The 14348-nt window shown below is 36.7% G+C and overlaps 2 pseudogenes; both read right to left on the bottom strand.

Moving 5' to 3' along the window:
* Positions 1–729: 729 nt before the first annotated feature.
* On the bottom strand, positions 730–2080 carry LOC110587637 (annotated as a pseudogene).
* Positions 2081–7420: 5340 nt separating this feature from the next.
* LOC110587638 overlaps positions 7421–14348 on the bottom strand; it is a 41429-nt pseudogene continuing 34501 nt past the window's right edge.

Below are 14348 nucleotides of genomic sequence, written 5' to 3'. Positions count from 1 at the left end.
CATATAATGTATTATTTGTTTCAGAGGTACAGGACTGTGATTCAACAGTCTTACACAATTCACAGTGCTCACCATAGCACATACCCTCCCCAGTGTCTATCACCCAGCTACCCCATCCCTCCCACCCCCTCCACTCCAGCAGCCCTCAGTTTGTTTCCTGAGATTAAGAATTCCTCGTATCAGTGAGATCATATGATACATGTCTTTCTCTGATTGACTTATTTCGCTTAGCATAATACCCTCTAGTTCCATCCACATTGTCGCAAATGGCAAGATTTCAGGGGGGTTTTTGATGGCTGCATAATATTCCATTGTGTGTGTGTGTGTGTGTGTGTGTGTGTACCACATCTTCTTTATCCACTCATCTGTCAATGGACATCTTGGCTCTTTCCATAGTTTGGCTATTGTGGACATTGCTGCTATAAACATTGGGGTGCATGTACCCCTTCAGATCACTACATTTGTATCTTTGGGGTAAATACCCAGTAGTACAATTGCTGGGTCGTAGGGTAGCTCTATTTTCAACTTTTTGAGGAACCTCCACACTGTTTTCCAGAGTGGCTACTAGGCTTCACTCTTAACAGCAAGATATTCACAGTTCTTTTCCCCCATCCTTATCAAAACTTGATGTTATCTGAATTTCTCTTTTTTTGCCAAGTTGATGTCCATAAAGTGGTATCTTATCGCCTTCTTATTTGCATTATTTTATTAGTGGGAATGAAAACTCCTTTATAAATGTGGTAGTAATCTAATCTTCAATGTCTGCTGACTCTTGGAGCTCAAATGGCAGAGCATCTTGCATGGAGGCTGGGCCTGTTGCACAACCTTCTCTTATGCTGAGCCCCAAACAAAACTAGCAGACTTTCAGGTTACTTGCTAGCTGGCTCAGAATATAACACCCAAGTGAGGGATATAGTTCCACAAAAATCCAAAGAGGCCCACTAGGCACTGCCTCTTTTTTTCTTATAGGAGGGGAACAGATGCAACAACTTATCCTTTGCCTTAGAAGAAATGTCTCAAAATGCCCCACACCACAGCCCTCCTGGAAATTTTACTAAGGTGAAAGTCCCCTGAATTTTTGTGGAATATATTTCTCACCTTTCAACATGCAAATGTTGTAACAATAAGCCTAGAGTAGTAGTTACTTCTTGCTTATTATACCTAATAAGCATAACATCATCAATATAGTAGACTGGTATAATATCTTGTGAAAGGAAAAAGCAATCAAGCTCCCTACAGACTAAATTATCACACAGGGATGGAGATAACCCTGAGGGAGGACAATGGAGGTGTATTGCTGGCCTTCTGAGCTGAGAGCAAATTGCTTCTTGTGATCTTTACTACCACTCCTCAAGGAAAAAAAAATATTTGCCAGATCGATGGCTGCATACTAGGTACCAAGGGATGTGTTAATTTGTTGAAGCAATGAAGTAACATCTGGAATAGCAGCTGCAATTGCAGTCCCCATTTGGTTAATTTTATAAAACTCCGCTATCATGCCACAAGATCCATCTGTTTTCTGCACAGGACAAATAAGGTAATTTGAATAGGGATGTAGTGGGTATCAGCACCTCTGCATCTTTCAAGTCCTTGATGGTGGCATTACTCTCTCAAATAATTACCTAAATGTGATATTTGGTTTGGGTTTACTATTTATCCGAAATAGAGGCAGCTCTAGTGGTTCCCACATCACCTTTCCTACCACAGCGGTCCTCGCTCCACGGGTATGGGAAACAATGTGTGGAATTCTGGCAGTTGCTAAGTAAGTCCATTCCAATTATACATTCTGAAACTGGGGAAATAACCACAGGATGGTCTTGAGGACAAAATGGGCCCAGTGCAAGATGAACCTGAGCTAAAACTCCATTGATCACTTGACCTCCATATATCTTTCCTTTGAGTAATAAACCACAATGACATATGGATCTCCTGGAATTAGTGTCACTTCAGAGCCAATGTCTAGTAATCCTCGAAAAATCTGGATATTTCTTTTTCCCCAGTTTGTAGTAAGCCCACTAAAAGGCTATATGCTCCTTTTAAGAAGTCTGGGAGAAAGATCAACAGTATAAATTTTTGGCATTTCTGGACTCTTTCTCAAAGGAAGCCAGCCTACCCTTCATTCAAGGAGTTCTGGGTCTATAAAGTGGTTCACGTCTGGGAACTGATTGAGGGAGCATGGTTCTGTTTTGGTGATTCAAGTTACTCAATATAGAACTCTTCCATTACATTTCATTAATCAACAATTTCATAGACTCCCTATCTCTTTCTCAGCACTTCTGGTTACCGCTTTGACTTCGCGATCCATTTTGGTAACCAGACCCACCTTGTCTTTGGTGATTGAGTTCTGGCCCCTGTTCTCTGACACCATGACATCAGTTATCCCCATTTCATAGAAGGATCACTGTTCACTAGCAGCAGTTCCACACTGTAATTTCTGGCCTACAGAAAAGAGATAACCAAAGCTCTTCAAAGATGCTGGGGCTCACCTCACAAGTTATTTCTTGGGGTAACATGAAAGGTATCAGGGTGTCAAGAGGGCCACACTCCTTTCAGAGGCTCTGGGGGTTACCCATTCCTTCCTCTTCTAACTTATTGTTGTTATTGTCTTTCCTTGGTTCATGGCCACATCTATCTTTCCTTGACTCATGACCACATCTCTTTTTGATCCACCTTTACATCACTTTCTTCTCTATGTATCTGTGTGTAAAATCTCCCTCTGTCTTTCTCTCACTTGTGATGGCATTTAGGGCCCACCTTGATAATCCAGATAACCTCCACCTTTCAAGATCCTTAAACACATTTTTTGCCATATAAAAGAATAACCACCATTTTACCATATAAGGTGATAATTATAGGTCCAAAAAGTAGGTCATGACATGTATTTTGAAGAGTCACCATTCAGCCCACTATACTCATATTATTTATAAGGCCCTACACCAATCAATTTCACCATTTTGCTTAAACCATGGCATTGTCATTTTGCCATAGTATTTGATAAGAAAAGTTATCCATCTGTATCATCTCTTTTTCTGATGTTATGAATAATATCTCATTTTCTATTATATTTTAATTGACTATTGATGGTATAGAAAAACACAGATGGCTCCATAAGTTGGTCTTGCACAATAGGATATTTGCTAAATTTTCTCATAGCTCTATAAATGTCTCTTGATCCTGTTGAGTTTTCTATATAGATAATCATATCATCTGCAAATAACATTGTCACTTTTCTATACCAAGCCTTATAACTGTTATATCTTATTTTATAATCATATCATCTACAAATAACATTTTGACTTTTCTATACCAATCCTTAAAACTGTTACATCTTATTTAAAAAAAATAATTTTGCTGGCCATAGATTTTAATCCTTTATTTATTAGTAGTGGCAATAGTGAGAATTCTTATCTTGTTTCAGGTCCCACAAGAAATATTTCTAACAATTTTCTATTAAGAATCATGTTTGTGTCAAACACATAGAAGCAGAGAGTATAATTCACACAACTAGAAACTAGTTACCAAGTCCTGGGCAGGGGGAAAATGATGAGATGTCAATCAAAGGACACAACATTTCAGTTACACAAGAAAAATAAGTTCTGGAGATCTACTATAATATATGATTAATAGTACTATGTTGTATATAATTAATAATTTGTCACCGGGGTAGATTTTATGTTAAATGCTCTTACCACAGAAGGAAAAACAAAAAGAAAATCATCTTTGTTATTAACTTTTAATATACACACTAGGTCAAGTTAAGAAAGTCTCTTCTTTAGTCTTGTTTTTTTGGTTTCAAGCATATTAATCACATTATTATAATTTCATATATAGATTTCCTTTTATTATGTGATTGGCATATTTCTTTCTGAGAGGTAAATTTAAAACTGTAATAGTTTATTTGTTCTTTTCCCTCTCCAACTTTTTAGTTGTGTATTTATAAAACTGGGGGTTATATATTAACAATTTAAAATTGTTGTAACTTCTGAATCTATTTTCTGTTTATATGTATTTAAAGTATTACTGCTCATGATACTTTTAGCTTAAATTATATATCATTTGATATTAAAATTTCTATATTGAATTATTTGGGGGCTTTGTATCCTTTTTTGTTTAGTGAATTTCTTACAGACAACATATTACTGGATTTTCTCCCCCTATGTAACATCTCTTCTGATTGATTGGGTCACCCTATGTAGTGGGCTAAATGATGGCCCTCAAAAAGAGATGTCTACATCCTAACCTGGGACTTGTGAATATTATTGTACATGGCAAAGATGAGATTAAGTTAAGGTTATTGAAAAGAGAAGCTTATTCTGGATTATCCACATGGGTCCTGAATGAAATATAAAAATCATTAAACTGCTTTGTGTCCATTTTCTTATATCCTAAATAGGAAAATTTGTGCCTAGCTAGTCTTCCTCATAGCTTCTTAGTTGTGAGGATTAAGTGGTTAACTGGCCACAAGTCATTTGGCTCTACCCCAATATGGCCCCACTTCCTAAGCCGACGACCTTAGCTTAAGACCTTGGAAAACAGAGGCTTACATAGTAGATATAGAGATACTGATTATAGAAAGAAAAAAACTCTTACTCTGAGGTGAGTTTATATGAAAATTTGGTCACGAAATACATAAAATAACTGGGATAAATATGGAATGCATATATAAGTACAACAATATGGTAAAGTAGGTATGGTAAAAGTACTCAAAGCATAAAACACAGTATAAACATAGTAACCTCAGCAAACCAATATGAAATAAATGAACATGATAAAGTATCCATTACAATTACTTATGGTATTTCATTGAAGAAAAAGTTTTGTTATAAACACAAAAAGTAGCCAGAAACCTCAGTAACCAACATAGAATAGCAACTTCATAAAAAAATATTAATATTATACTCTACATACCACCACCAATCTCAGAAATGCCTTGCAGTAATTGCAGATCACAATTTTATTATTAAATTATGATTTGACATTTGGATGAAGAAGAGGAAAAATTAAAACCTACATGGTTTCATGGTTGAGAAGTAATAGAAAATTATTTTATACTTTTTGGTTTTATTTCTTCTCAGTTATACAGAACTATATAATTAAATAATAAAAACTATTAAAAGTACATTTTATGGTGTCATAAAATTTATGTGTTTCTTGGAATTTGAAATAATTAAACATATGTAGAGTACATGTTTTATCTCTAAGTAGATGAAAGCTTCAAGAAAATATAAGAGCTAAATTAATTGAAAACTGTTAAATTTAAATTAAAAATGTTTAATATGTCACAAAAGGATGGGAACATATGCCCATATTTATACAAGTCTGTGTAGTTCAAATCATAGTGAGATCTTAAAATGGCACACTTAAACACAATTTGGTAAGTCTTCATATTTTTTATGTACATAGAAGTTTCAAATTTATACATAAACATAGGTGAAACTAGCCAGAAAAAATATTGCTAAGGATGCATTTGCATAAAGTACTACTACAAATAAATAAATATATATGTAAAGGTTTTATGTTCTTGGCAGACTTCAGTCTAAGCAATATATAACTTAAAGCCATATACATATTATTAAATATCCACTGTATTCACTACTTTTTGAAACTTGGTAACACTTCTTAATTAAAATATGCTGCACACTGTTATATATTCTTGCTTATTAATATATTTAATATTTAAAATAACCCTGTAAGGTATCATCCACATTTTACAAATGAGGACACGGTAAGAAAAATGCTAAATAACATAGCCAAATTCACACAACTAGAAACTGTTTTAGCCCAGTTTCAAACCTTGGTAATTTGGTTCTAGAAATGACACTCTTCATCATTTTGTGACATGGCCTTTGCAGGCTTTAACAATTAGAGTCAGTTCTCCAGTAAAATGTTGATAGAGACAAAGTTTGCAGTCCACATACTCAGCATTTTTGTCAAACCCCTCTGCTCCCATAACTCTAAGTTGCTCTGAAGTTGCTGCCCTTTCTAATTACTCCCAAGGTGATAATTAATAAGAGAAGTATCACAGATTGCTACATTTGTATTTTAATAACCATACTAGAGATGTACCTACAGATTCAAAGAAAAAGATCGGAAATTGTTGAATTTGAGATAACATGCAAGTCAGTGGTGATGGTGGAGGCAGGGGCTTGGCAGGTACATAACTGTAAGCAGGAGATTTTATTTAGTTTCCTTGAATTGCACCACAGTAATATTTAAAGTTTTTTGACTTAATTATATTATCTGGCTAGCACTGAAAGTATAATATTCTTGCATATTTGTATTAATCAGGGTTCTTCAGAGAAACAAATCTAACAGTCCAGTCCAAGGATAGGAGAAAGCTGATGTCCTAGCTCAATCAAGCATGTAGGCAGGCAGGGAGGGAGTAAATCCTCCCATCCTCCACTTTTTGTCCTGTTCAGGCCCTCAGTGGATTGGATAATGCACACTACACGGGGAAGGGTAATTTACTTTAGGAGTCCACCAATTCAAATGATAATCTCATCTGGAAATACCCTCACAGACACACCCAGAAATGTTTAATCTGGATACACTGTGGCCTAGTTACATAGACAAATAAAATTAACTCTCACAAGTCAACCCCTTGTCAACTTGGAACTCATATGAATCTCCTTAAACCATATTTTTCTCCAAATAAATAAAATAACAAGGTCATAATTCTGCCTAACAGGTTACAACTATCCAGCATAAACCAAAAGTACAATAATCCCTTCCCAGAAGAGAAGGTAAAGTCCTTTAGTGATATTTACTCTTCCATTTGATATCCCTTAATTTAAATAGTGCAAATTAAAATTAACAGTAATTAATGCAATGATATTAAGTCAATACATCTTATGTATCCCATGTTACATAATAAAGGAATAAGAGACGAGGAAAACAAATATATCTAATCTTTGGTGGTCACATGCTCATAGGTGGTATTGATGACCACCTTCTTGCACTACTCACTCTGCATTCCCATTGACTTCAGAAGCACCTTGGCAAGTCTTGGTTCTTTACCTGGTATGGTGACCCAAACTTTCATTCCTGAAGAATCTGTGCCTTTAGTAGTAGTGTCTGGATTGAGTTGTTGTTCTTTTCCATTGACCTTAATTGCAGGGCATGGTAATACTAAGAGATCCCTAAGGAATCTCTTGTATTCTGAACATTCTCTTCCTTTACCTCCACTGGGGAGTAGTCCAATTTCCCTTGGTATTCAGAATCATTCACCCCAGCCAGTACTGCAACTTTCTTCTTTGCCTGCTGATTCAGAGGCATGAGAAATCCAAACTGCCTGAGCGGCAGTCTTAACTTGTAGTTAAACAGAATTATTTTTGTGTCTCCTGGTAGAAGCATTCCTCCCTCTAAGATTTTGGGCCAGCAGAACATAAATTCATAGGGAAAAAAAAGAAATGTTGCTGCTTCAGGGTGGTGGGGAACATGGTGAAACCAGTGAATTCCATGAGCCACGTGGCAGCATATATTGTGTGGTGAAGTGAGTTCTCATGGTAACTTGGTGGCTCATGGTTAAGCATTCAGTCTCGACTGAGCCCAGTAGCAGGCAAAAACTGTTCCTCAAAAGGAGAATAGTTGTTTGCTGAGGATGACAAGGCATTGCTTCAAAATCCTAAGTTGCAATGCACTTAAAAGGGCCTGCCAAAGCCTTCAACAGCATCACTATCTGCCACCAATTCTTAATGCACCATAGATCTGCCGGATCCTTTGGTTCAAGCTACAGAATGAAAATCTTGTTCTGTTGCAGAGCCTTGTCTTTTTCTGGGCTCCACTGAAAACTAGCAGATTTTAAGGTCCTTTGGTAAATGGGCCAGAGTAATACACCCAGATGAGGAATATGTTGCCTCCAAAATGCAAAGAGCTCCACTAGGCATTGTGTTTCCTTTTTGGTTGTAGCAGGGACCAGGTGCAACAACTTATCCTTCATTTTAGAAGAGATATCTCAACATCACCCAAAGCACAGGGCTCCTGAAAATTTCACTGAGGCAAGAGTTCCTTGAACTTCTGTTGGATTTATTTCTCACCCTTTGATATGTAAATGTATCACTGTTCTGTCTAAAGTAGTTGCTACCTATTGCTCACTAGGTTCAATTGGCATGTCATCAATGTAATGGACCAGTGTGACATCTTGTGGAGACAAAGGTGATCAAAATCTCTGTGAACTAAATAATGACATAGGGTTATGCTTGACCTAACCTTGAGGTAAGACAGTGAAGGTGTATTGCTGGCCTTGCCAGCTAAAAACAAGCTGTTTTTGGTGAACCTTACAGACAAGGTAGAGAAAAAGGCATTTGTCAGATCAATAACTTCATACTAGGTACCAGGGGTTGTGTTAATTTGCTTAAGCAATTAAACCACGTCTGGTACAGAAGCTGCAATTTGAGTATCCACCTGGTTTAATTTACAATAATCCAGTGCCAATCTCCAAGATCCGTCTGTCTTCTACACAGGCTGTACTCAGGAGAGCTGAGTGAGGATGGGTGGGAATCCTCACCTCTACAACTTTCAAGTCCTTGACAGTGGCACTCATCTCTGCAATGGCCCCAGGAATGGAGTATTGTTTTTGTGGAGGCTGAGAATTCCCATAATCTGCTGTCTGGAAACTGGAGGCCCAAGAAAGCCAGTGGTGTAATACTAGTCCAAGTCCAAAGACCTGAGGACTATGGGAACCAAGAGTATTAATCCAAGTCAAAGAGCAGAAGACTAATGTCCCATTTCAAGCAGGCAGGCAGGAAGGCATCATGCCCATCCACATTGGAGAGATGTTCCTGAATTCACCTGTTCAAATGTTAATCTCATTCAGAAATACCCTCACGGACACACTCAGAAAAAACCTTTAATCTGTGCACCCTGTGACCCAGTCACACTGACACACAAAATTAACCATCACAATATTTTAATGGCTATATAAATGCATAATTTACCTAGTTTTCCCAGCATTTTGGGAAAAAAAATGTATTTAACCAATGTCTAAAATGACTATTCCCTTGAAGTGGAACCATACTAAGATGTTACTTGAAATGACTAAATGTCATTTTGCAATTACCAACAAAATTATATTTCTTAAGATTCTTGTCTAAATTCAGCATTTGAACATGCCACCCTCACCCTTGAAATAAGCTATACTCTGACTAATGGAGACACAGTAGCCATCACACAGAAAGGCTTTTCAAATGAAGCTCATGTACCCTGCAAGTTTGAACAGCTCCAGTGTGTACAACCAAAGGCTTGTGACCTTTGCTATTGGAAAAAAAAAAAAGTCTGTTGACTCCTGGGCTCATTATTTCACACACACAGCCAGTTGGATTAAAGTTTCCTAGAATGGAAATACCAGTTTCCAAACAAAGTGATTTTATTTTCTCTTGTAAAAATGTGCTATTTCTCTTTCCCTGAGAGCCATTTTTTTTCCTTCTGTATAATAAACTTTAGAACTACAATGTATCTTCAGAAATAGGAATAGATGATTCAGCTTATCAAACCATATTTTTCTAAAACCTCCAGATCAGGCAGTTATGAGGGATATCAGCACCCCCATAAAAATAATTTTATTTCAATTCTTCTAAAATAAAAAAAAAATCTCTATAACAATACTGTGACTCTCCTTTATATATGTGTGTGTGTGTATATATATATATACTTAACATATACACTTTATCTTTTTTCTGGTAACTCTCATTGTTTTTAAAATGTGTATTTTAAAATGTATATTTTCTGTTTCTCTTTGTTTACAAAATGCATGCTCTATTGAGACCCCAATGAATATTACAATTTTTTTCATGTGGGAATCCTAGAGCTTCCTTCCCCTGTGGATCTCAAAACATTTTCCAAAACATTTGAGGGGAGATGTTTCATCCTGGATTATACTTATGTATAAGAGAAAACCTGCAAATTACATTTAAGAACTGATGATAAAGAGTCATACAGTTGATTGTAGAGACCCTTAATTTCCTTCTGCATGTAGACTGAAAACATTGGCAAAAGTTGTATATCCAAAAAAAAAAAATCTCAGTGTGTGGTATTATTTCCAAAATAGCAGCTGCTTGAAGAGAGGTATCCAGCTCTCTTACCCCCAGATCTTTGTTGAAATACCAAAGTAATCTTCCCAGAAAACAAGAAAAATCCCATTTCAGCCATGGAAACAGAAGAAAAGTTTGTCTCACACTCCAAAATCTTTAGGCTAGAAACGAAAATGGTAGCAGAGAAAATATTGAGAGAAGATTCACTCTCCTCTCACAAGCACCAGTGAGGGATCATGGAAAATGAGGGGAGAAAAGAAAATTTGTGTAACTCCATAGTTACCACTTTTCTCAGTAGAATTCTACACAGCCCCATGATTTGGAAGGAAAACTCAGGGAAATGGCCCAGGCACAAAGGGAATGAATCTTTTGGACTCTCAGTATGCAGAAACAGCTTTTTTGGAGGTCTATATTTTGTGTGGTGGTGTTGAGGAAGCTGGTAGGTTTTGTCCAGAGCTACTTCTTGATACAGGGGCCTTGCTGTATTAGCAAAATCAGGAAGGAGCCTGGATGTGGCCAAAAGTGAAGAGGGGCTAAGACAAAGATGGCAGAATACTTAACATTTCCTGGCTCCTTCACTTCACCAAGCAGAAATAAAGATTTTTGTGCTGTTTGGAAAGCTCATGGCCTTAAACCATTCTACTCGATGTTTGGTTTACAACAAATAAACCATTCAGCTTAATGCCTATGTCTACATTTCTGAGGAGAGTTCAGTAGAAAGGGGGAAGACAAGAGGAAAATATATTCATCATACTGATGAGTTAGAATCAGGTCTGAAAAGTGTGTTCTTTGTTTAAATATAAGCAAGGAAAAAGAATAAGTAAAGGGAAAGAGGAACCAGTTAATCATGAGAGTACAGTGTCAAGGAAGCTAAGGAAAAATGTTTCAAGAAGAAAACTCTTCTTCTTACAAAGAGTTGTCAACTGATTCAGATACTGGGAAGGATACGAAGACTAAAAACATTTGCGCATTTAGGGGATTCAGATCCGTGGTGAATTTATTCTGGGTGATTTTTGTGGAGTGATGGGAGCAGGAGCTAGGTTAGAGAGGATTAGAGAGCTAGTGGGAGGTGTGTGGGAGGTTGAAAAATCCCTCAGGACAAAGATGTCCTGAGATTAGAGATATCTACCGTTTGGAAATGTACTGTCTTATTAAAGGGGGATAGCTCACAATGTATACATATGTCGAATCGTCACATTGTACACCTTAAATATCTTAAAATGTTATTTGTCAATTGTACTTCAATAAAGCAGTAAAAAAGAGGAATAACTATTGGACGAGCAGAAATACACGTGGTTATGAACACATGAGTGCATATATGCATATAATTATATATGAAAATATATACATATATAAAAATCTAAATTGTTTTAGTGGAACAGTTATTTCCTTGAATGTGCTTTATTAAAAAATCTTTTCCACCTATGCTTTAGAATAACAACTAACAAACAATAAAAGTAATCTGTTCAGTTATATATAGTCATAAAAATGAAACTAAAGCTACTAAACCCCTCTTCTACTTACTTCTCATGGTGTAAGGCTCTCAATTAGTGGAAAATCCACCATATGCTTATATCCTTCATCTGAGCTTAACTCCTATTGTGTCAAATTTATAAAATAAATTTAATTTAAAATTTACAGACCATATGTTGAGTTAAACTTGAAATCTCCTAGGACGCCTACAATAAGATAAATATTCAAATTGGTGAAGTAAGTTTCCACAGCATAACCCCTACTTTTCCTTATTGCATATCCAACCATTTTTATCCAAGCTGCAGTGCATAAAATAGACATCATATCATCCTAGGCCTGCCAATCATATTGCTCTAATTGTTGCAGAAAACTTAATGTGAATTTACCTCTGCTAAAATTGTTACTCTACAAAGAGTTTCTCCAAGTACTTTATCAAGATTCTGTGGTATAGAACTTCACGATGTAAAATGACATTCTAAAATAGAGTCACTTCCTGAAGAAGCAGAGCTTTCGCCCTCATTGGAGTTATCACTCAAAGTTGAGAGAGGAAAGCAAAAGAAATAATTATCTTGCATGAATGAGCAGATTTCTCTTCTTTCACAAACTATGTTGGCAACCTCAGTTTGCCTATGTTTTGCACGGAGATGAGCTGAGTGCCTCTTGCAGGAAGGAGTTGGGAAAATAATAGGAAACAAACAACTGAGGGTTGGGGTAGAGAGGAATAGAGGTGGAAGTAAAGAAAAAAGCCTTCTTTAGGGCTTGTAGAAAGAAAATCTTAAAACGATCTGATCCCTTTCTCTGATGAAAATAATATATTTCCTTGAATATAGGAGCTGTTACAGTTGCTGAGAGAACGCACTTATATTGTTTTTGAAAGAGTACAGAAAGTATCTGTGTAAGGTCTTTCTTCAGCGAATCCAAGCTGCTGGCAAACTGGCCTGTCACTTGAGCTTTATATACTGGAAGTTTCTGGACTATATGGGTATTGCAGGAGCCTCTGACAAGTCTCAATATGGTAATCACAGTACAAACATCTTGGGCTGTGGAATAAGGCCATGTCTTCCTCAGGAGCTTGAAAGCATGCTTGAAAAGCAGCTCCATGCTTGCTATGGGGCCTCGACAGAGCCTGAATGCTGGATCATGGGCCACTACATGTTGATGGCATCCAAACAGCCCATCGTGATGCTGGTATTATCTGATTTTACACATTTGAAAAATAAACAAATAAAAACAAGGATGAGAGCACCAGCCCTTTTTTTGCTAAAAAGATAATCGATGTTTTCCACTGAATATGCGTATCTCCTCTCGCTCTGCCTGTTTTCCCCGTTTCCATGATATAAAAGAGTATACTGATGGCAGGCAGTGTTTCGGTTTAGGTTTTGGGTAGGATTGTGATTCCATTGAAACCAACTAGGTGTAATATGATGACAGACATCCAGACAAAGAAGTGTGTATCCTGAGGAGCAAAAGGAAGAACTGTGCTTAGCTCTTCTTATTTTCCATTCCAGATCCACTCTCCATTGCTCTCCACGATCTCCACTACTTTCTTTGCTCCTAGAAGTGTCCTCTGCCTATAGATTCAGATCAGTTCCCTTGCCTTCAATAACCAGATGGATTCAGAACTCAGTTACAGCTATGCTCTCTGGGCTCAGGGCTGTGGTGGTCACAGCTTTGCATGATGGCTTCTTGTAGAATGTTCCAGCAGGCCATGTCTTTCCCTTAACCCTGCCTAAATATGTGTGAAAACTCCTTCCTTAAACTCTCCTTAATTACCTTTTGAGGGTACCATCTGTTTTCTGATGGTCTCTAGCAGAAACAGCTGTTTTGATGCAGCTGTAACAAAATGGTTGGTAGAAAAAAATGTAAAGAAACTGTTCTTATAAATTACATCAGATTTAAACTGCACATCCCTAAACTTCATGGTATCTCCAAGCCTTGCCCTATTTCTTACACTCTGCTTCTTCTCAAACCTTTGGCCAGCGTCTCTCCACACCATATGCAATCAAGGATTCTCATTGCATCCTTGATCCCAGTGGTTCTGAGAGTTAGGGACGTGATAAACTTGTATTTAGGGGAGACTCAGGAATGCAGTGAGGATGTCTGTTTTGTATATGACATGGTAACTTTAAAAAAAGTAAAAAAAAAAATTTTTTTTTCGAGGTCTGAACAGAATAATTTCAAGGCAAAGTTGTTGCTTTGCCAAAACAGTGACATCCAAATGTCATGTACTATACTTAGAATTGTTTCAGTATATTAATATCCAGGAACATGAATAGACAGACTAACTTCTATTACACATACTATGAAATCAACAAGAGGAAAATTCCAGCCTTCAATTATGGAATGTAAGCTTCCAAAGAAGAGTAGGATTGTGAAAGTGTCTTGTTTGATGAGAATATATTTTCTTCAGGGATTTTTGCTGGAGTGCAAATCCACCATAACACCTTGATAGTATTAGAAATGCCTTTATTTACTTTTCAATGTTTATTTGATCCCGACTGCTTAAAAATTCATAAGCACTCGGTCAAGCATATGCAAGAAAAAAACAAGTTTAGAATAGGTGAGTAAACACAGAGCGTGTGAACTTTTATAAAGCTGAAGATGTGTTGAATTTAGCTCAACTCTATTTTTGTAAAAGTTTATAACTATTTGCCAGCTTCTTTAAAAGGAAATACAAGCAAACATACAGTTTCCATAGTTATTATTAAACTTCACCTGTACTTTCAGGTGAATTTATCATTTTTGTTTCTGACAGGTGTTATCTGTAGAAACAAGATTTAATCATGTGCTTTTTAAACTGACAACTGATGAGCTGAAAGTTAGGGCTTGATGATATGGAAGGGTCTT

This window comes from Neomonachus schauinslandi, chromosome 3, assembly GCF_002201575.2.
Source record: "Neomonachus schauinslandi chromosome 3, ASM220157v2, whole genome shotgun sequence".
Lineage (NCBI taxonomy): Eukaryota > Metazoa > Chordata > Mammalia > Carnivora > Phocidae > Neomonachus > Neomonachus schauinslandi.
The sequence above is the reverse complement of the archived record's forward strand: the minus strand, read 5'-3'. Positions and strand labels throughout refer to the sequence as shown.